The sequence below is a fragment of the Meriones unguiculatus genome, chromosome 4, assembly GCF_030254825.1.
Source record: "Meriones unguiculatus strain TT.TT164.6M chromosome 4, Bangor_MerUng_6.1, whole genome shotgun sequence".
In the NCBI taxonomy this organism is placed as follows: Eukaryota; Metazoa; Chordata; class Mammalia; order Rodentia; family Muridae; genus Meriones; species Meriones unguiculatus.
In genome coordinates, this window is record NC_083352.1 from 129,868,707 (window position 1) to 129,891,746 (window position 23,040).

The following is a 23,040-nucleotide window of genomic DNA, read 5'->3' on the forward strand; positions in this document are numbered from 1 at the left end:
GTCGCTGTAAGAGCTGAAGAGTATTCTGGACATCATGAGGTGACTGGCTTTTTATGGCACCATCCTCCCTCCCAGAGTGGAATTCTGTCTGTCTCAAAGGTAATAGTCAACTGACCTAAGCAGAAACCTCTGAGGCCATGAGTTAAAGCAAGCCCTTTCCCTTAATACATTGATCATATTAATATTTTGCCACAACTTAAAGCTAATGTATTTAGTCTTGAATGCCTACTTTTTTAAAAGTTATAAATTAATCTTTTAAAAAAAATCTTTATTTTGTAAGAATGAGTGTTTGCTTGCATGTGTGTATTTGGCTACACGAGTTCCTGTTACCCCATGAGGCCAAACAGGGCATCACATCTCCTGAACTGAAAGTACAGATAATTGTGAGCATCCATATGGGTGATAGGAGCCAAACCCAAGTCCTTTGCAAGAGCAGTGAGTGCTCTGAGCTGCTGAGCCATCTTCCACACCCATCTAACACATTAAACTTTTAATTAAAAATAAGGGGTTACTTTGTTATGATATTTTTTTATTTGAAAAACTGAAACATATGCATCCAAAAAAAAAAAAACCAATCCAAAACAAAGCAAACAAAAAACCAACCAACCAAACAAACAAACAAACAAAAAGAGCTGAACTATTCCAGAAGGAAAAAAAAAAAAAGTCACTCATGAATGTCAGCTTCCACATCGCTGTCACAGGAGTACTCTACTCAGGCATCCTCCTCTGTTGCCTTCTCTTTGCAAAAAGCTTCCAGCAGGTTCTGAGCAGCAGCTGAGCTGGGATCCATTTTGACTTGTCTTAAAAATTCTGCATATATAATTACCTAAAATGCTACTTCAGTTGCGTGCAAGGGGGCAGAGCAAGGATGTGGCTGTGCATATGTCACAGTAGGCACAGGGAACATGTTGAGGCCAGAGGATGACCCTAAGTGTCGGTTCTTGCCTTCCATGATTTGAAGCAGCTGTATTTGCCATTGTGAATGCAAAAGTCCAGGCCTGCAGGCTTCCGGGGATTCTCCACCGGGGGTTCTCATCATAAGGACACTGGGAATACGGGCATGCATTACTACTTTATGTGGATCCTGGGGATTCAAACTCAGATCCCCACATTTGTGTAGCAAGTACTTTGCTCGCTGAGCTATCTCCCCAGCCATCACCTCAGTTTTGAATGACAGCATAGGCATCTTACAATGTGTGGATACTTCCCATTCCATTTAATTAGGCTCTTGTGCTTAGGTGTTGTCTTCCATCGTAACCATTTTCACATACTGCTTCATTGTTAATTATTTCCAGATGTGTAGTTTTTCTTTTGTGGAAAAATTTTTCTATTTCTGATTCTTTATTTTTCTTTCCATTTCATCATATTTTCTTTCCCAAAACATTATGTATGTACATGTATTAGTTGCAAACAAGTTCTTTTTATAATTTTTTTTTGTAGATTAAAGAGACTGAAAAAAAAAAACAGTAAATATTTTTTGTCCCCATGTGATCCTTGTAGAGCAGAATGAAACTGAATTTCTTTTATATGACTCACACTCTGACTTTGTTGCCCGTCACTTTATATCTGGCATAAATGGACCCTGGAAATTTATGTACTTTCCTAGGGGGCTTTGCGTTCAGTCTGTCTTCCAAGGAGATACAAAGTGGGAAGCTAGGTTCACTGGTGTTATTTCTCATCCTCCGTGGCAGAGCCATGCAGTTTTGTGCATGTGCGGTGGGTAACTGAAGAGAAGAGCAACAATGAATTCCACTCATCCAGCTGGCACAACTGTGTCCAGATACTGAAAGATCACTCTGGTCGGGCAGCTGTATTATTGTTATATATTAGTTTTTAGGAACTTGTGTGTCACTTACTCTATGGTGCAGGTCTCTGAATTTTCCTAGCTTTGCCTAGAAACTAGGGAATTTTGGAGTCCCTGAGAGTCCTAAACTTCAGATTCATCTGCAGAACTTTATAAATTGCTGGAGAGTTAATATCCCCAACTCTAGGCATTCTCCTTGGATGTGCAATGATCCCAGTATTGCACATCCAAGAAAAGCTTTATCATCTTGCCTTTCACACTCAACCTCTGATCTCTCTGTAGTGACTTCTGCGTGTGATATTCAGGCCAAGGTTCATTGCTTTTCTACACATAGGATCAATCGACCAAGTACCTTATTGAATAAAGCCTTACCTGCACGCTATCTCTCAGGAAGGGTCCCTTTGTTGTGAATCAGATGGTGGTCTGGAATCTGCAAGGAACTCTTACAGAAGGAGACAGGCAAATAAAAATGGGCATTTGATAGGAATTCAAGCCCTCTCTCATTCTATGCTCGTAATTCCTAATCCCTGATTTACCGTGCATGTACTAGGTACCTGTTGCTGATCATTCTGATAAGAAACATTTATTGAATATGTCCCACTGATCACATGCATACTCCCCATTGGGTGAGTATTTAGGTTATTGCCTTTTTTTTTTTTGCTTATGTACAGTCACATTAACCACTTCTCTGTCTTAGTTTACATGTGTTTAGCTTGTAGAAATCTTACAGCTTCCATCTAGTTATTTCATATAGTGCTTTACCCTTGCACTTTACTTTTTTGGTTAATGGTTCACAACTAGGCAGAGAAATAAAAGTGTAAGGAATTTGAAAGTTTAGGACCTAGGTCTAACAGAAGCCCTGGGAAGACCACAGCAGGACCAAGAAAGAATTTGAAAGTCAAGAGTACATGGATGGCATAGGATGACAGACTAGGGGGTATTTAGTTAGAAATTAGGAAAAATCCAATACATAGTCTAATAGGTATGAAGCCAAATGCTCAAAGCATTTCTAAAAACAAATGAGACACCCTTCTCTGTCCCTGCCCCCCCCCCCCCCAGCTCTGGACATGTTTTCTGGGAGAAAAAGCCCAAGAAAACAAGGAAGATGAAAAAAAGTCAAAGAAGCATGACGAGCAGTGAACTTTTTCTTCTAACAAAGGATTTAGGAAAGTTTGGTGCAGGACAACACTCATGCTACTGTGAACACTAATGTGCAAGATACGGTCTTATCATCTCAGTACTGGTGTGAACTCAGGGATGATTACTGCCAGCCTTTGTCAAAAGACTTCAGCCTCAAGGACATGAAGGCCATTGTGTTTAAGATTAGAAAGGAAATTGTGTTTTTCCACTTGGAGCATGGACTAGCCAGAAGAAGAAAGGAGTGGAAGGGCTGGGTTTGTGAGTGTCTAAATGGTGTGTGTGTGTCCATCCAGAGTCAATGTCAAGCACCTTTCTATTTCTTTCTACCTTGTTTTTGAGACAGAATCTCTTACTGAACCTGAAAGCTATATTTTGGAACTGGTCAGTAAGGCCTGGGATAATCCAAGCATCACACAAAACTGCCTGGGATTTCAAACATCCTGGCTCAGAGCAAAACTGTGCCCATTTTTGTGATGTGACATTTAGTGTGCCTAACAGGGGCCCTTCACTTCTATCACAAGACTTAGGTTGCTATAGACCAAGTTTCTGGAAGGATCTTGAAACAGAATTTATGGCTCTGAGAATTGTGTTATTTCAGTAGAATTGGAGGAAAGACTCTTTCCTTTTCAGTTTGGAATATTAGTACACAGGGGCTTGAGTAACATGCAGTCTTCTGAGTAGTGGCAAATGGAGCCAACTTCAGTAATCGTGTCTTGAATGGGTGTGGTGGGTTCTGGCTTCTGTGGTGTTATTGAATTCCGTCTCATTGTTTAGCATGCTCAGACAAAAATTTTTGTTGCAGTATCAGCTGAAAGCACTCTTCAAGGTTCATGGAGAACACTGACAAATACATTATGAGGAAGGCGTACTAAGTTAGAGTCTTGAAAGTCCATTCTCCACAGTGTGTTGGGGGCAGTACTTCCTCCCCAAAAGAATGGTTTCATCATCTAACAGGTAAGCATAAGAAGCTAAATTACCTCATGTAATGCAAGGGAAATTTCTGTTTTATCATAAAAAATAACCAAAGGTCATATTATAAAACAGAACCAAAGGTTCTGTTTAATTGCATAGTTATTAGAATAAGACAGTTGGTTTTTTTTTTGAGGGGGAGCTGGGCATTGCTTTATTTCAATATGGGTTTGCTTGCTTTTTCATGAAAAACATTATTAAATGTCAGCTGGACAACAAATGTTTATGTTAATCTCTGAGGTTAGAAAAGATAGAAGAAGTCTTTGATTTGGGTTTGATTGCCAGTAGAGGGGAAGGAAACGAAAGAAAGAAAAAAAAAAGAAAAAGGTACAGATTGTACAGCTTGCCAAATTATCAGTGGGCCTATGGATCTGCTAGACAGATACTACTAAAGATAGCTAGTCAAATTAACCAAATTGACATATATATTAAAGCATGAAGAGCATTTCTGAAAGCACAGGGAGGTTCCACATGTCAGGAGGGGCTCAGGCCTGGGAGCCTCAAGGCTGAGAATGTCATGGAATACAGGGAAAGGGCAGGAAGCAGCCAGTGACAGTAGCCCAAGCCCAGTGTCTCCAGCTCTCTGCCCTCATGCCCCATTTCTATTTCCCACTGTGCTCATGTCCTCAGACTCACAGTTCTCTGCATATCACAGCTTTGGGAGAAAGATGGGGTACCTATCTGCAGATAAGGTTGTATTTGGCCTCTTGCCATACAAGGACAACCTCCTCTGAAATCTGGACACAGGTGACTGCTTTGGCTTATTGTCCATTGGGATGCTTCAGAGAGAACTACCCATAGGGTTTGGGCCCCAACCTAACACTAGCAACAGTTTGTAAGTTGACTAATTGATTTTGTTGAATGATGCTCAGGCCTGGTGTAACATTCCCTTTTGTTTTGTGTGTTGATTGATCTCAGCCTCTCCCATTGCAGTGCAGGCACTTTACTATTTATCCTTTAATAGCTGCAGGGTGTTCCAAAGAATGTGTTTCTCTGTTCATGTATCTATTCCCCTTTGGGTGAGTATTTAAATTATTTTCAGTTTTTTCTATTAGGTACAGTCACATTCACTACCACCAAAAGGCTTACTTTATATGCTTCTAGATTGTAGAAATCTTAAACTACAAACACTGGATCAAAGGTTGTGTGGATTTTAAAAGCTAATAACTATTGCCAGATTCTTGGCCAGATGAGTTTAGCAGTCAGCATACCTGTCAGAGTGGTATGGGGATGCACGCTTATCCCTGTGCTAACACTGTTCACCAACATTCTTCTGAGGGAACAGTAGAAAGTTATTGTTTTTACTTATATGTGTTGCTTTCCTGTGAAGACTAGGAAAGTTAAACACATTATAACCATATATTGCCTCTGTGGATTTCTTTAATAATAATTTCTTTTTTATATTTTTGACTATTTTTGTATGATACTATCAGACTTTTATCTGCTGTTGAAATATCACCTACCTTTTCATTTTCATGCTGATACTGTACAAAAGCTTAGCCCCCCTCCCCCACGTTGTTAATTATGAGAGCCTTTCTCCTCTATGTGAATTTTATGTGTGGTTGTTTGTTTTTAAAAGAATTAAGACAGGGCCCCTGACCTCCACGGACCTCATTACAGTGTGGAGTCTTTTCTAGCTTTAGAGTCTGCACACTGCCTGCCCTTTCCCCCATCCCCAAGAACCTCCTGCTTCGATATCTCTCCTGTAGCTCAACTGCATCAGTGCCCAGTTTGGGCAAGCTTGTTGGCTCCTTAGAAATAACTGAATGGACTTGCTAGGGAATATGGAGCCTTGTCCAGAGTTGAGGGAGTTCCCATCCGAGATATTGTCTACCGGTTCTACTGAAGCCCAGCCTGCAAACTTCCCATCCTGAGCTAATAGGTCTGACGGAGGCCTGACCCCAGAACTGCTGGGAGGAGGTGGCTCAGTACTCCACGGTTTTCATTTGTGATCTCAAGGCAAAACTGGGAAAAAGCTTGGCTAAGGCCTGATGTGTTGGGTCACGGAGGGCCCACATTGTATATGGTAACCTCAGTTGGGCTGCGTCCTCTCACAGCAGGGACCAATTCATTAATGCTGGCACAAGAAGATGCACTGCTGGTGAGGAAATGGACTTTGGCAAATCCCCTCAGTAGCCCCGAGCCACCTTAAGCAGCTTCTCAGAATTCTGACTTGTCAAGCACGCCTATAATACAGTCTCTTGTTTCAAAGAGAGAGCAGTCTCCTCTGAATGGCTTATTGAAAAATACGTGGACAGAAATGCTTGTGGGCACAGCACAGAGACTTAAAATCCACGTGTGTGGGTACGGCCTCCTCTTCATGGTGTTCCCTCCTCTTCATGGTTTCTAGAGCGTCACAATTGCTGTGTTCAGAGTGCTTATGAATCTGTCTTGAACTTTGATGTATTACTAGGCAGCACTTAAAATAAAACTGCATGGATTTGACATGGAAGGCATGGAGGGATGGAAAGCCTGGCTTAGGAGGTCCTTCTTAAGATCATTTCTTTCATGCCTAAAACCTAAAAGTAGCAAACCACTTTCCTCAGAGCTGGGAATGAGCAGAGGGAAGGAAATGTGAAGGACCCACAATACTCCGAATGGTTCTTCAGTCGATTTTCAGCACAATTTGCTTTTATAGGAAAGGCCAGTCATTCTTCCCACGTGTGTCCACTTGATCTTCACAGTGGGACAGGGGTATGGTATGATTAACTGGTGTGTTGTGGACTGTGCTTGTGCCCCTTAGAATCACATGCTGAAATTCTTCCCCCAAGATAATGGTGTTCCCAGGCACGGCTTTGTGGAGGGAAGTCATGATAACAGACTCCCGGTGACTACCATCAGTGACCGTATAAAGGAGATCTCTGGTCTCTTCTGCCATGAGATGGCCAGCAAGAAGCTGTGATGTGTGAGCCAGGACTGTTCCAAGCCTGCCGGTACCCTGAACTTCCAGCGTTGAACACTATAAGCAATATATTTCTGTTGTTTAAAAGTTGTTCAGTTTCTGGCTGCTTGTTACAGCACAAAATGGACCATGCCAGGTTTAAGTTACTTAATTCCAATTTTATAGGAACAAATGGCTCAGGATGGATAGATAGCCACCCACGTGTTCTGGAAGAAGAAACTCAGTCCATGACTGCCAGCAACTAGACACTGTCAGCCACACGATCCACTTCAAAGAAAAGTCTGGAACATTGTTGGACTGAACTGTTGCTTATTCTAGATTTTCCATTCTGGGAAGCTTCCAGCCAGGTATGAGGAGAGGGAACACGAGAGGCAGCAGGAGTTTTATTGGAAACTTCATGAAATGCATGTCAGAGCCTTTCCTAATTATTGAGGGCATCTTAGAAAAAACTTCTGGTTAAACTCAGGCAAAAATAGATTCAATTGTCTCGAACTGAGATAACATCTGTGTTAGGGTTCAAATGTCCAAAGCACTTCCCCACCCATAAAATTCACTGGCTCAGTTTATGGGATGTGTCCTGAGGGACAATTAAAAAGCATGAAACAATCAACTCTGCCGCATAGCTGCACATGGATCTGAGGGGCAAGTAGAGGGTTTTAGTCACTTAATTAGGGGCTACTTGTCTTCATCCTTTTCTGGCCTGGACTGGCCAGATAGCTTCTTTGTCTTTGTGGTAATGGGAAGTTTCAGCTTTCTTCACCTGCCTTACCTCTGTACTCACATTTGTCCCTTCTTCTGTTCCTCTTCATCCCTCCATTGTTGAAGGTCCTTTGTTCTTGATACTAGGACAGAGTTAAGGCACGTGAGCATATTCCTCTCTGTGTAGCTTCTGCATGGAGCCACTGTCTTTCTGAATGGGACATGATGGTGCTTAGGAATTGCTTGCACTATAAACATGACTAGCTTTCTTCCCTGAGTCCTCTCATACCTGAGCCATCATTTACACTCCACGAAGCTTCTGCCTAAAGGAATAGTGTGTGATCAGAATAGCCTTGTCTCAGGGGAACCTCAGACTTCAGCTCAGTGATCCTGGGGAGAGTCCTTTCACCGTGACCCAACCACAACATGCCACATGAAGGGTTCTACACAATATGTAGGACCTGCTCTTCGAGCCTGGTGTTGCTCCTCTGTGCTACATGTACTCACTAGATGTGCTAGTGTAATGTATCTCACAGAAGAGGCACACATTGGCCACTGATTTCATGAAGAAATTACCTGAATTCCAATGAGCATAACTGAGACTTCCAGCAAGGCCATTCTGCATTGGCTTAGGGACAAGCTGAAGGCTGAGAGCTCCCACTGAGATTAATTAATTAATGCAGCAGACCCTGTGCGCATCTTGGGTCCAGCTTCTGAGATCACTCAACAGGAATCTGCAATGCTGTGCTGGAACCAGACAGGGTGTTATTGTTACAGAACTACACATCAAAGTGCTCTCTTCAACTCTCTCTCTCTCTCTCTCTCTCTCTCTCTCACACACACACACACACCCACACAGCTGATGCTCTTGTTTTGTTTTCTGAGACAAACTCTTACTATGTAAATTATGCTGGCCTGAAACTATGTATCCCAAGCTGGCTTCTAGTTTTCAATTCTTTTGCCTCTGCCTCTTGTGTTCTTGTGTGCTGGGATTATAGGCTACAGATTTGTATTTTCTTAAAAGGACTACTTGGAGGAATTATTTTCTCTTTTCACTTTGTGAGTTTCAGTGTTTTAACTCTGGTCATTAGATACAGTTGGCAGTAAGTGCCTTTACTTACTGAGCCATCTTGACTACTTCAGGCACATTTTAAAAGTCAATTGGATATAGCTCTCTTATGGGAAAAAGAATGAAAAATATTTTTAAAACATTAAACTTGAAAGGGCATCCTAATCCCCCATGAGTACTCAGATGACTGGTCCTTGATCTGGCTAAGTTAGGAGTAGTCCTATAATGGAGTTTCTGAAATGTTCCTGGGGAATACTGGTATGAAGTTCTGAGCACCACACTTTGCGTCCTACCAGAGCCAAATCACACCCAGCAGCGTAATGCTCCAGAGAGATACCAAAGGACTTAGCAGCTTGGACTTGAAGGACTCAAACACCCTTTTTGAGTTACCAGCTGGAACCAATATAAAATTGTATTTTTATATGTAGCAGCAAACTAGCTTGCTGCAGAGCCAGCACCTGAAATAAGGCATAAAAGCTGAGCACATGGGGGAGAGAAGATGCAATACAGGAGCAATGGAAATGGGGCATAGAGCTGCTCTTCAATGAAAGGTTTTGTGTTTCTGGAAATAATTCGTCAATATCCTTTATAACTAACATGGAATATGAAGAGACCCTCAGTTATCACCTCCACCATGCCAAGCCACAGTAAGATGATTTTTAGCTTTCCAACTTCGGAAACTGCCAGAAATACCATTTGGATTCATTTTTATTTGGGAGTTGGCTTAAACTGGCTACATTTTTAAATGCCTTAGGATACACATCATAGCATCACCATTCTGATACACACTCCCTAAATGAGGTTCAAATAGGCCATTTCAAGACATACAAATTTTCTTTAAAGGCTTAGTCCTCAAATATATTTAGACATGGCATTTTGACTCCTCTTCCATATGTCAATCAAACTAAATTTCTACATTGTTGGAAGTGCATTCCAATATATCATATTATTCAGTTACATAAAAATGCAATTAGCATTTCTTTGTGGGAATCCTAGCATTATGTATAGATTAAAGAACAGGCTATTTAAAGTAATACTAAAAAATTGTGAGACGTGTCAGAAATTTGATGTTTCAAAGTACAGCTGGTGCTAACATTGACTGTATCTATCTATAATCTTTCCCCTTACAGAATGTGTTTCAGAGAAAACATATATAAACCTTATTCTCTATTGCAGCTTGATTCTCAAGGTTATACAGGTAAAATATCTAAAAGTAAATTAGCACATATTTCAAATAAAGGATTAGAACTATCGTAAAATCTGGAAAAACTGTAGTAATTACTAGCCCCCGAATTTATCTCATTGTTGCACTATGACTTTAAGTAGAGAAATATCCTGGTCAAATTTCTGGCTGTGTTTGGGTATGGGCTCTTTCCTTTGTGTGGGTGTGAAGAGAAGGACCCACATTGGGGGGGAGGGGCTGTAGTCATCCAGGCTCTTGATAGCTGAGTAATGGGTTAGAGATGAAACTCTGACACGAAGAAGACTGTGGAGCCTTCTGGAAAAGTTTCCTGCACTGTTACAGAGTCATAGAAGGGGATGGTCATTTTTGTCTATAAATGCTGGAAACTGAGTGTACGGATTCAGTTGCTGGAACTGCTGCAGTCAGTTCACAGCTATAAGGAGATAAACTGAGTCAATGGAAGAGGAGGCAGATCAGAGAGGGGAGAGCCTGGGTCTCGGATGACAAGGCTGCTCATCACCTATCGGGACCTGCACATCCTCTTACTGGGTGCAATAAAAGATCTTGGTGTCTGTGGAAAAGCCTTCTCTGCATGCCATGAAGGCATCTGAACGGACACAAATCAAACTGGAAAATTGGAGATTTCCTGGAATCAATGCTTCGTTGGCTTCAACTCATTTTCACAGCACATCTTTGAAATAAGCCCTGTGTCGGTCGAATACTTGTTTAAAAGATTTGCTGTGTTGGCCACAGAGGAAGACAAATGCAGCTAGTCCTGAGGAGACCTGATAGGCTAGGATCAGATGGAAGGGGAGAAAGACCTCCCCTATCAGTGGATTGGGGGAGGGACATGGGAGGAAAAGAGGGAGGGAAGGTGGAACTAGGAGGAGACAAGGGAGGGGGCTACAGCTGGGATACAAAGTGAATAAACTGTAATAAATTAGATGGCCTGGAACCCCTGCACAGAGGTAGCCTATGGCAGTTCAGTGTCCAAGTGGGCTCCATAGTGATGGGGACAGGAACTGTCTCTGACAGGAGCTGATTGGCCTGCTCTTTGATCACCTTCCCCTGAGGGGGGAGCAGCCTTACCAGGCCATGGACAATGCAGCCACTCCTGATGAGACCTGATAGACTAGGATCAGAAGGAAGAGGAAGAGGACCTCCCTTATCAGTGGACTGAGGAAAAGGGAGGGTGGGATTGGGAAGGGAGGAGGGAGGGAGGTACAGGGTGGATACAAAGTGAATAAACTGTAATTAATAAAAATAAAAATAATTAAATAAAATATAAAATGATGTTGATGATAAAAAATTAAAAAAAGATTTGCTGTATTAAAACAGTTCTAATAAACATGATCGGAGCTCATATGAACTCACAGAGACCGAAGCAGCACACACACTGCCTGCAGGAGTCTACAGCTTATGAGTGTGTGAATGCATGAGTTTCTGGTTTTTGTACCTTTTGGGAGGCTTTTTTTTTTTTTCTCTGTTTGTTTGTCTTGTCCAACTCCAATGTGGTAATTTTTGTTTTATCTTATTATATTTTATTTTGTTATGTTTTATTATTATCCCTTAGAAGGCTGTTTTATTTTTAATGGAAGAAAGGGATCTGGATAGGAGGGAATCTGGGGAGGAACTGGGATGAGTAGAGAGAAGGGAAACTTTAATCAGGATATATTATGTGGGAAGAGAATCTATTTTTAACAAAAGGGAAAACACACAACCTATGAATCTCTCTAGGTTGAAAGTTATTCACTTAACCAATTTTCCCAACATGGGCCACATATTATTTGTTTAGTTGACTTTGTTGAGCTAGTTCAGGCCATATCTCTTTCCAATTTTCCTCCTATTTTCCAAAGTGGGTTTTTCAATTTATTTTTTATTTTTTAGAACTATCAGGAGACTAATAAAGGAAATGAAGGCACATTTTTTTTTCCAGCATTTACTTGAATGGTTTGTGGTAATTGAGAACAAGTGTGCTGCAAGCTTTGTTAAAACGTGTGACATAATCATGCTTATTACTCAGAAAACTTGCCTAGGCTTGGCCTGGGGGCTGGAGTATTCTTGAAACTGGACACATGTCCCATGCCTTTCTTTTTGATCTTTGTGCTTTCCTCTGCCTGTTTACATGAAGCATGAGGAATGGGTCTCATTTTCCCCCAGATGTTTTCTCATGATTTGTTCCCATCATTACAATGCACTTTCATGTCAGTGTGGAGTAGCCATTTCAGCAGGAGTGAGCAGAAGGCCTTTATTCATCCAGGTGTTGGTTCATCATGATTTCACATCATTGACAAATGCTCAGGTGAGTACTGATGCACAGGCTACAGCCTCCCCACTTAAGGTTTCTTTGGGAGTAGGCATGGGACCCTAGCTCATGAGGAATGAAAAGGACCTCTCTTTATTCTTGGAAGGAATGTGGAAACCAAAATCTCTAAGAACTATTGTCTATCCCAACCTCTCCACTTAAGAAAGAAGCTGTCAACATAATCATTAACATGATTAACTTTAAGCAAAACACGGTTTGCCTGGACGAAAATGAAGTTAGTCAAAATTTGGAGCATGTGATTTAACAAGGGCATAAAAGGTTTGATGAGCAACAGTCACAAGAACATGGACCCTAGAAATAGCCTTCTCCACACTTCTGTGATGTTGAAAGTGGGTTGATATGATAGAAACAAGTCATGGGAAAACATCTGGAAGTAAATGAGATCCATCCTTCATGCTCTGTGTAAACAGACAGAGGAAAGACAGTGAGCAAAGGAATGGCATGGGATACGCATCAAGAATACTCCAGCCCCCAGGCCAAAACTCATTGCCCTAAACTGGATTGCATGCTTGTTCTTGAACCAGGCCTTGAAAGGGGAATCACCATGACAATGGGGATTGGAAGTTCCGCACGGACTTAGCTAAGTTCTTCTTGCTCCTGGTGTTGCTTTCCAACACACAAAGGTAGACTGATAGTGAGGGAAAGACCATAAAATGCCACCTCCAATCCACAGATCCAGATCTGTGTCATACGTGCAAGACTTTCTTTTTGGTTTTAAAAGAATACTCACAACTATCTACATTCAGGAGGGTCAGCGTTACTTATGGTTCAGTGTTGTCCTTCCCTTTGCCACAAACTTACTCCATATTGCTCCAGACCTTTGTTCCATCTTTTGATATTCCCAGGATCAGAGATTTCTCAGAATAAACCCACAAATATGCTTTAAAGAAACACGAGACACTAAAGTCAACACAACCAGAATCTAATTAAACCATGAAGGACAGAACAGAACTGTGAATGCACAGAAACATGAAGATGACAGATTAGAGAAAATGGGAAATAATCATATTATGGTTTGAATATGAACTGTTTCTGGTTTCTATGTCTGAACACATGGGTCCTAACCCAATAGAGCTCCTTTTAGAGACTGCGGAAACTTTTGGCAGAGAACCTAGCATAGCAGACCCAGGGCACAGGAGGTAGGTCTGAGGGTTATATCCCGGCTCCACTTTCACTCCTATTCTCTGTTTTCTGAGCTGCCAGTATGTGAATGGCCTTTGCTACACATTCTCTCTGCCACGTACTTCACCATGCCTTCCTTCCACGAGGACTAGAACTCCTTAACCCGGATCCAATGCTTCCAGATTAGCTGGCAGATTAGAAGATATGTCTAAGTAGCTTTTAAAAGTTTAGCTAAAAACACAACAAATCTGATTATCCAAACAGAAATCAGCCAAGGTGGAGATTTCTCAGCCACCACTGATACCCAACTATGATGTTGCTTCTGTCAGTTGGTGTCAGCTGTCTTGATAATGAAGTATTCTCACTGGACACTGTGTAAACCAGAGACAAGGTCTGGGTAGTGGAAAGGCAACTGGAGAATGACTTAAAAGTAGCCAGAGTGCAGCTCAAGAACCATAGAAAAGGTCCCCACCCTCATTAACTCAGTAAGCTACATGGGATTGAAGGAAGCAGGCTGTGGAGCTCTGAGTATCTTAATGCATCTTAATGGCACAGAGAGGTGTTCAGGTGGGTGGGCCTTCTTCTTCCCCTTCCATAAACTCGTTCATGAAAAGTGGAGTGGCTGAGATAATGGAATCTTACCCTGATCTTACCCAATTCTTACTCAATTCTATGTGTGCTCAAATACCTGAGCGATCGCATCTGCTTGGCAAGACATTCTGGATTTTCTATGAACGTGACCACAGTGCAAGCACATTACCAAAACATCTGCAGAATACACAGCCAAAACAAACATTAAAAGGTTATGCTCACCTATCCCTGACAGTGACGTTAATGTTGGTTTTGTGGGTTTTGCCTTTAAGAATGCTGTACTCCTGAGCTTCTGTAGCAAGAGTCTTTCTGAGGCATCAGCCACTCTTGATTGCCAGCTTGAATAAAGGACTCTAAATGGCCTTGTTCATATAGTGGTCAGTAGCTTTCTCACTGGACTGTAACAGGAAGTTCTGCATGTAGGAAATTCACTCTCTAGGTCACTAGATATAGAGTTGTAACTTGGTGACGGAGCTTCAGACCACTCGATTCTGTCAGAAAGCAGACTTGAGTCATAGAGTTCATTCTCCAGGGAAGGAAGCACTGTGCTTTGATGTGTGGAGACTGGTGAGAACAAGGGTCCAAGGAAAGGAAGAATCCTTGTGATCTCCAGGGAAAAAAAAATACTGAATTCTATCAAACATTTGTAGAAAGCTTAATACCAGTACTTCCCAAACTGTTTTACAAAGTAGAAAGGGCAGGAACATGACTAAACTCATTGTATGAAGCCAGTATCACCTGGATACCTTAACTGATTAAAGACAATAAATGAAAACTATATGCCCATTTTCCTCATGAAAAAGATGCAAAAATTTTACAAAATGGTTGCCAACTGAATTAAACAATAAATCATGACCAAGCTAATTTCATCCCAGGTGCAACGTTGGTTCAACAATTATAATATAATAAACTTAAGAACAGAAATCACATGGTTATCTCAATAGATATATACAGGTATTTGAAAAGTTCAGTGTGCCCACATGATAAAAGTCTGAAAGAAATTAGGCACAGAAGGAGCATATCTTAGCATAATAAAGATTATATATGACAAACATATAGCCAACATATACTTAATGGGAAAACCTAAGAGCATTTCTTCTAAAATCTTAAACAAGATAAGGATGTCCATCCACTCTTGTTAATGTAGTTTGGAGTCTTAGAACAAAAAAATGTGAGAAGAAAATAAAATGGATACAATTAGGAAATGTAGAAGTCAGATTTACATGGGACAGGATTCTATACTTTAAAACTCTATTGGTTATATAGCAGAAAGCACTTAGATTTGATAAAAATTTCAGCAAAGTTTCAGGAATTATTTAATATGAAAAACAAGTATTTTTACTATATGCCAATACTTATACTTGTTGATAAATAAGTTAGGAAAATTCTGTTCACACTAGAAAAACAAACAAACAAAACAAAAAAAACAAAAAAAAAGAAAACTAGGGATGATTTTTGTTGTTCTTGTTGTTGTTATTTCCTTACTAGATGGTAAAACTTGCTGAAGACACCATACCCTTGAATTGCAGGATGTAGAGAAATGAAATTTAAACTGAACAGTAAACTTTCTACTGGCTAGCTTTCATTGTGCTGGGAAGTGCATTGCGGCTGTTGAGGGAGAAAGTTCTCAATGATCTTACATAGTGATGGACCCATTTACTCTGAAAGGTGTGCTCACTGATGAAATAGTGGTAAGACTGTTTACAGGAGTAACCAACTACTCTCTCAGTTGGATTTGAGTCTTGTTCAACAAGGAGAAATTCATGTCTGGCACTGTACATTTGGTCAAAATCTATGGTTAGGCCAGTTTCAGGTCCTAGGAAAGAACCTGTTGATGTTGTTTTCTAGACAGTCATGTTGTCAAACTACCTTCTAAATATTCATCAATCTTGGTCATAGAAGGTTCTTGCAGAGGGTGGTGATCAATGCAAGGACTAATAACTGTTAAAATGCGGAGAATATGTGAATATGAATATTCAGTTTTCGTTAGGGCATCCATATCACTCCACATCTAAGGCTCAGGAAACAGCATGGAAGAGGGAGCAGGAAAAAAAAAATGTAAGAGCTGGAGGACATGGAGGAATGCTTTGAAAGCCCTACCTTTGAACAGGAACTTATAGCAGCTATGGTAAAACTGCACAAGACCCCCACATGATCAAGAGCTAAAGTTCTGGCATGGAGGATAGAAGGATTCCTGATGCCCCACCATAGGCAAATAGCTAATGGCTGTGGATGGCTGCTGAGAGAGAGAGAGAGAGAGAGAGAGAGAGAGAGAGAGAGAGAGATTTTTCTTTGTGTGGGATTGGCCATTGGTAGGTTGCCCATTCCTAATGGGTGAGCCTACATATATGTGTTTGTGAGCAGCACTAATGGACTTAGTGAGTGATAAATTTTAAAAACAGAGTGGATGATGGATATGATCAGGTTATATTATAAGCATGTTTAAAATTTGCAAAAATCCCTCAACATTAACAAAATAAAAACAGACTATTTTATTCTAGTCAGAATGGCTTTCATCAAGAAAACAAATGACAATAAATTCTGGTAAGGTTGTAGGAATCAAGATACTGTTGTTGTAAACTGCTATGGCTTCTGTGGAAGTAAGTGCAGAAGTTTCTAAAAACAGAACAGACAACAAAACAAAACCAAAACCCCAGAACTAGATCTACCAGCTGACCCAGCTCTACCACTCCTGGCATGACCTAAAGCTCTAAAGAGTTTCTATCACAGAAATACTTGCGCGTCTGTGTTTATTGCTGTTCTACTGACAATAGCTAAGAAGCAGAACCGGCTTAGCTGTTTGTAAACAGATAAACGGACAAAGAAAATGTGGAATACATACATAGAGAAATTTCACTCAGTCATAAAAATAATGACGTTATGACACTTGCAGAAAAATTGATGCAATTAGAATTCATCATTTTAGGCAAAGTAACCAAGGTACAGAAAGACACATGGCACATTTTCTCTTATGTCCTAGTTTTCATTTTGGGGTGTTAATGTGCCAGAAAGGTGTTTTTCTCAGGCATGTGGACTTGTGCCAAGAAAATCTTGAGAGAATGTTTATTGTTTGTTATGAGCTGCCTATGTCAAGGATAAAGGCCTTGGATTCATGAGAAATTGGCAAAGTCTTCCCACTAGGGGTCAAGCTCAGAGTTGCAAAACTTTTCTTTAATCTGACTTTGAATGTTGATAGTTCACAAAAGATTGTGTGCAAAGACCAGTGGCCACCACTTCCTCCTGGGTATCTGCACCAGAGACTGCTTGCCTATGGATGCCTCCTATGTAGACAAGCTAAGCTACCCACTGGCCCCCTGCCTCGTGATGTAAATGCATTGAGGTTCTTGCCTTGTTGTATAGTTGGTACCATTCTATCTTAGTGCGCACAGCCTATGTGAATCAGCACTTTTTGTACACGTGTCTGTTCTTTCTTCATTCCCTTGCTGCTCCTCAGGTTTCTAGAAGCCAAGCCTATAAGGTGGCAAGAGTCTATTAACCATCTGCATCGAAAAGATAAGAAGTTGGTCCTTCACCCCAACCTTCCACCCAAGCAGTGAGCAAACCCTAGTCTGGCTGGCTGGCCCAGGGCATCTGCATCTGCAGCCAGAATCCCTCATAACAACCTTCTTGGGGCCTGAGTTAAGGCAGTATTACTCAGAATTGCTCTCTTTGCAGCAATTCCCCAGTCTCTACTAAAGATAGAGCCACACATGGTCTCAGGAATATGGTACAATCCACTTTCAACACAGCCACTAAAACATTGTGTGTGCTCATTTTGCTTCCAAATGAGGTTTATTTCTAGTTTCGTTCTTTAATATTTTTGGTCAGCATACAAAATAATAAGTCTCACAATATTTAAACACACGAATATCATCATACTGTGCTCACATTCATGTCTCCATCATCCTCCTTCTCCCCATGCTCTCTTTCATTCTAGTTACAGAACTAATACATAGTATGAAAAACATTGAAAATATTTTTAAAGGTTTAAACCCATTGAAAAAAAATATTTTCTTCTAAAAAGTTAATCTACAGACTGCATCAAAAGTCTGACATCCTCTGAGTGTGTTCTGTCTGTTTTAGCACTGGCCTGAGGCCCCACAGCCCAACGCTTTCATTATGATGCGCATGAACCTCAAGAGTCCGGGGCCTCTTCACCACTGCATTCAGAGATTTGCAGCTAACTCCTGTTTCATGAATACTACCTCTCATGCATGTAGTCACTGAACTTCAGCTCATTTTCTTAGGAAAACATTCTCAGGTATAGAATTAAAGGTGTGAAAGTGTGATTTAAAGGCATTTATATGAAGAACTATGAGTCTCAAGGGGAAAAAAAGTCTTTTGAGTTGATCCCTGAGCTGGAAATTCTCCAGACTAGAATCCAGTGTTGATGTTTTCACCCAAGCTCACTATAGTTATTGAAATGACACTTTCAGCATGTGTACAGCTTTGGGAATAATCATACTTTGTTCTTGATTATCAATGATGGTCCCATGTCCTTTTGGAGGATGGAGTGCAGAGCTATCCCTGGTCATTCCACTTGGTGGTATGTACACTCATACACACACACACACACAGAGAGAGAGAGAGAGAGAGAGAGAGAGAGAGAGAAAGAGAGAGAGACAGAGACAGAGAGAGACACACAGACAAACACAGACTCACACCATGTGAATGTGCACCTATTGACTTAGCTTCTCACGTTCATGTTTCCCAGGATTGCCAGAAAAAAATACAGATCCAGAATAGCCACTCATATAGGACTTTAGAAATGTCATAAATAATATTTTACTGTACATGTGTCCTATGCAGCATTTATAATATTTATTTGTACCATTTGTGATCATAATTGTAGTAAATGTCTTCTACATTACTTATATGTTACCATAATATAAGTCAATGAGAGAAACACTTAAGTAAAAACAAATCATTGGGAAGTATTTTTAATCATGTACTTTAAAAACTAATTAATAAAAGGCAAATGGATCCCACACCCTGCAGGTGGCCACTGATATGATTTAATGTTCTCTCTTGGAGTTTTAAGAAAACACTGAAGTTAAGTTGTTCAGATCAGTCAGTGGTAGTTAAGCCTCTTCAGGTATCTTGGGGTATTATTTTAAGACACAAAGCGTGTGTGTGTTTATGCTTTCAGAAGTCAGTCCCACTGTGTCTGATATTTTTACCTTTTATTAGAAATAGCTTTTTTTTTCTCCTCACAAATCATGTCCTGATTACAGTTTCCCCTCCCTCCACTCCTCCCAGTTCCTCTCCACCTCCCCTCCCTTCCGGATCCATTCCCTTTGTGTCTCTTATTAGAAAACAAACCAGCTTCTAAGGGCTAATAATAAAATAAAATACAACATAATAAGATAACACAAAAACTAACACATTAGCATTGGTCAAAACAAGCAAGCAAACAAACAGAAGAAGAAAAAGCCTAACAGAATGCACAGAAAACAAAGACCCACGGATTCTCACGCTCAGGAATCTCGTACAAACACTAACCTGGAGGCCATAATGCATATGCCCGACCTGGTGCAGGCCCCGTGCAGCCGCCGCAGCGTCTGAATTCATCTGTGCTGTGACCATAGTGATCCAGAAAGCCTTGTTTTCCTGGCATACTCCACCCTTCCTGGCTCTTACGCTCTTTCTACCTCCTCTTCCACAGGATTCTCTGAGCTTTGAGGGGAGGGCTTTGATAGAGACACCCCATTTAGGGCTGAGTGTTCCAAGGTCTTTCGTGTATGGCTATGGGGCTCTGTATTTGTTCCCATCTGCTTCAGGAGAAGGTGTCTCTGATGATGGTTGAGCAAGACACTGATCTTATGAGTATAGCAGAATGTCGTTAGGTGTTTATCCTCTCTCTCTTTTTTATTCTTAGTTTACACAACACATCTCAACCAGTTTCCCCTCCCCCCTTTCCTCCCAGTCCTCACCCCACCCTCAACCTCTTCTCTACCCCAGATCCAAAATACCTCAGTTTCCATTCAGAAAATCACAGGCCTCCCAGGTATACCAATCCAATACTGCATAATAAGATATAATAAGATTAGTCACAAACCGTCATATCAGGACTGGGGTGAAGCAAACCAGTAGGAGGGAAGGAGTTCCAAAGGAAGGAGAAAGAGTCAGAGACACCCCCACTTTTACTGTTAGAAGTTACACAAGAGCACCAAGCTAACAACCATAACATACATGCAGAGGAGCTAGTGCAGACTCAAGCAAGCTCCATGATTGCCACTTTAGTCTCTGTGAGGCCCTGTGAATCCCATTTAGTTGATTCTGTGGGACATGTCCTTCTGGTGTCCTAGACTTTCTGGATCCTACAATTCTTCTTCCTCCTTTTCCTCAGTGTTCCCAAAGCTCCAAGGGGAGGGGTCCTATGGAGGTCTCCAATTTAAGCTCTCTCTGTGTCTAATGTTTAGCTGTGGCTCTCTGCATCTGTTCCCATCAGCTGCCAGAGAAAGACTCTCTGATGATGAATGGGTTAGGCAACAATGATATGTGAGTATTGTAGAATATCATTAGGAATTATTTTATAGAACCCCCCCCCCCATCCTTGGGTCTCTTGGTTATCTAACCTTCAGTTTCTGGTCATCCAGGCAGTGTCAGGCAGGAGCTCCCTCTCCTGGCGTGGGCCTCAAATTAGACCAGTCATTGGTTGGCCACTTGCACAAACTTCTGCACTTCCATTGACCCAGCATATCTTTTAGGCATAATAGATTGTAGGTTGAAGGTTTGTGGCTGGGTTGGTGTCTAAGTTATACCATTGGAAGTTGCCTGGCTACAGAAGATGGCCAGTTCAGGCAGGCTCTGTATCCATTGCTAGGAGTTCTCACTAGGGTTGTGGAGGATATGGAAACACTAGTATTTGGTTTTACCCTAACCTGGGCTATCTAGTCTCTGGTTCTTGGTCACCCAAACAGTGTCAAGTATGGGTTCCATCTCTTGAAGTGTACTTCAAGTCAGATCAGATATTGGCTTTGTGCCACCATTACTCTAGAATATCTTGCAGACAGGACACTATGGTAGGTCAAAGGGTTTTTGGTTTGGTTGGTGTTTTCAGAGTACCTTTCTATACTAAAGAATCCAGCACACAGGGATAAAGGCTCTGTATAAGTACCGGCTTGATCTCTCCAAATTCAATGAATTGTGCAGGTGTTGTCTTCAGCAAGGGAACTTGCCATTGTTTTGTGGAGAGCAACTACAACTATGGTCTTGGCAACAGCTTGGGTTGTTTGGAAATTCCCATGGGATGCCTTTGGATAAAATCTCAATTAGACATAACCTAATCCTTGAACTGAAAACTTTATTTGGTAACAAGAGAAGCCTAGTTAGGGCTCTCTCTTTCCCATTATTTGGCAATTTCAGTTAGATCACTTTTATATATGTATATATTTTAGAAAGCTCCTTCTATATTAGGTTTCCATACTACCCCTAAAATGGCCATTAATTTTAGCTGTCTTTCCCCGTATCCCTTCCTTTGTTCCCCTCCTCATTAGATCCTCTTGTTCCACCTACCCCCATCCATCCATCCATAACTATCTATTCTATTTCCCTTTCCCAATGAGATCTATCTGTCTTTTTCGGTCTCTTACTCTATGGCTAACTTCTGTGGTTCTACAGATGTACAAGTTGAACTCCAATTGCTGGCAACACTGTGGCTTTCACAAAGGACATCAGCCACAGGTAGACTATACATATCCTAGGGCTCTGAAGTCCCAGTCACTGCCAGGCAGCTTCTCATCTCCTTGTAAACACTTCCCTTTGTACTTCTTAAGATCTGGGTGTGTTTATTTGACAGAAAGGATTCTCAGCCCATCTGGGATTTGTTTGGAAGGGACTGCCTCTTTACTTTCTTTATAAAAATAACCCTTGCCTTTATGTAACTGGGCTGACCATCAGTTTGTCAGGCAGGCCTCACCTTTTCCTGGGTGTGTTCTTGGAAACCATGGTGCCTGTGGGTTAACCACTTGTGTGCTCTGGCTCCAGCTTGTTCTTCTGCAGCAGACAGTGTCCCAGCACTGGCTGGCTGTTCCATCTTTTTCTCCAGCATCTCTGCGTGTTTGGAGCAAATAGGCTCCAATTAATGAATTAATTAGTGAGGGAGGAAGGAAATGGATGAACCAAACTGGATTGCTGCCTTTTCCAATGCATTTGTCACTTCTAATTTTCTACAGAGAAGCAGTATTCTTAGTAGCCAAACACATGGGTCCACCCTGCCCAGGGCATTGAAAAAAAATCATAGTCTTATAAATAATTCTAAGAATGGTTTAGGAAGTTTCCACTTGTTCTTCCTGGATAGAAGGTGGGGTTGTATGGAAGTAAAGCGGCAGTGTGGCAGTGAGCCAGGCCAAGAAACAAAAGGTCATCTCCCCCAAAGACTTGCTGCATGCAAGGGATCACTTAGACCAAAGGAAGGAAATGGAAAGGAAAGGACCACGGCCTGATAAGGATAGAGACAGGAAAGAGGGACTGTGGGATGCAGTGAAGGGCCAGTGTGCTTTTTGAAGCAATTGAGCAGTTTAGGCTGTGTTCCTGGTTCAGTGAGAACTTGCATCCATGTTGATCAGTGTTAGAGAAGAAATAATCCCTCTCCCAGAGTGCACCACACCACCGTCCTCCAATCAACCCAGAGGGACAGGCAAACACAGACTTGATGTCCTATGGCCACTGTTCATTTAGTAGGGAGCTTTTCCCTTGCTCTAAGGAGTATGCAGATCTCTCCCCACACTTCCTTGGTGCCCCAAAGCAATAAAGTGAGAGCAGGAGTCAGCACCTTGGTCTCCATGCACTGCCTACGCTTGCCAGTGTGTTCTTTTGGGGCTTTTAATGACAGTATTGTGAACTAAGTTCAAGGTGATGCATTCTAATACGTAATGACTTCCTGAAATCCATACCTACGTATAAATGTGATTCTTTTGTCCACCAGGAGACCTCTTAAAAATGCTCTGCCTTCTTGCAGAAAGAACCCACTGTCATGATGTTGTAGACTCATTTCTGAGAAAAGACGACAAGTGTTTTATCACAGGAGGAAGGATGTTGGCAGGGAGCAGAGGACCATTTGGCTTTAATCTTTTGTTACTGATATGTTTCCTCATACGTACAGAGGAACAACCAGTCATCTGTGGTCAGGCTTCAGTAAACCAGAGCCATCTTGAAATCTTACTGTTGTAAAAAGAAAGCAGGACCGGGGTCATCAAAAAGAACTAGCTCTTCCGCCTGAGGGTGGCTGTAC

General features: G+C 41.4%; 1 long non-coding RNA gene across 1 annotated transcript; it reads right to left on the reverse strand.

Annotated features, from left to right (window-relative positions):
- Positions 1-609: 609 nt before the first annotated feature.
- LOC132653771 (uncharacterized) lies at positions 610-19,379 on the reverse strand. The gene is made up of 5 exons (XR_009591639.1): positions 19,308-19,379; positions 8,091-8,261; positions 7,585-7,657; positions 2,177-2,246; positions 610-1,724 (listed from the first exon to the last, which is right to left on the reverse strand). It is a non-coding gene; the product is annotated as an uncharacterized LOC132653771 (long non-coding RNA).
- Between the last annotated feature and the right edge of the window lie 3,661 nt (positions 19,380-23,040).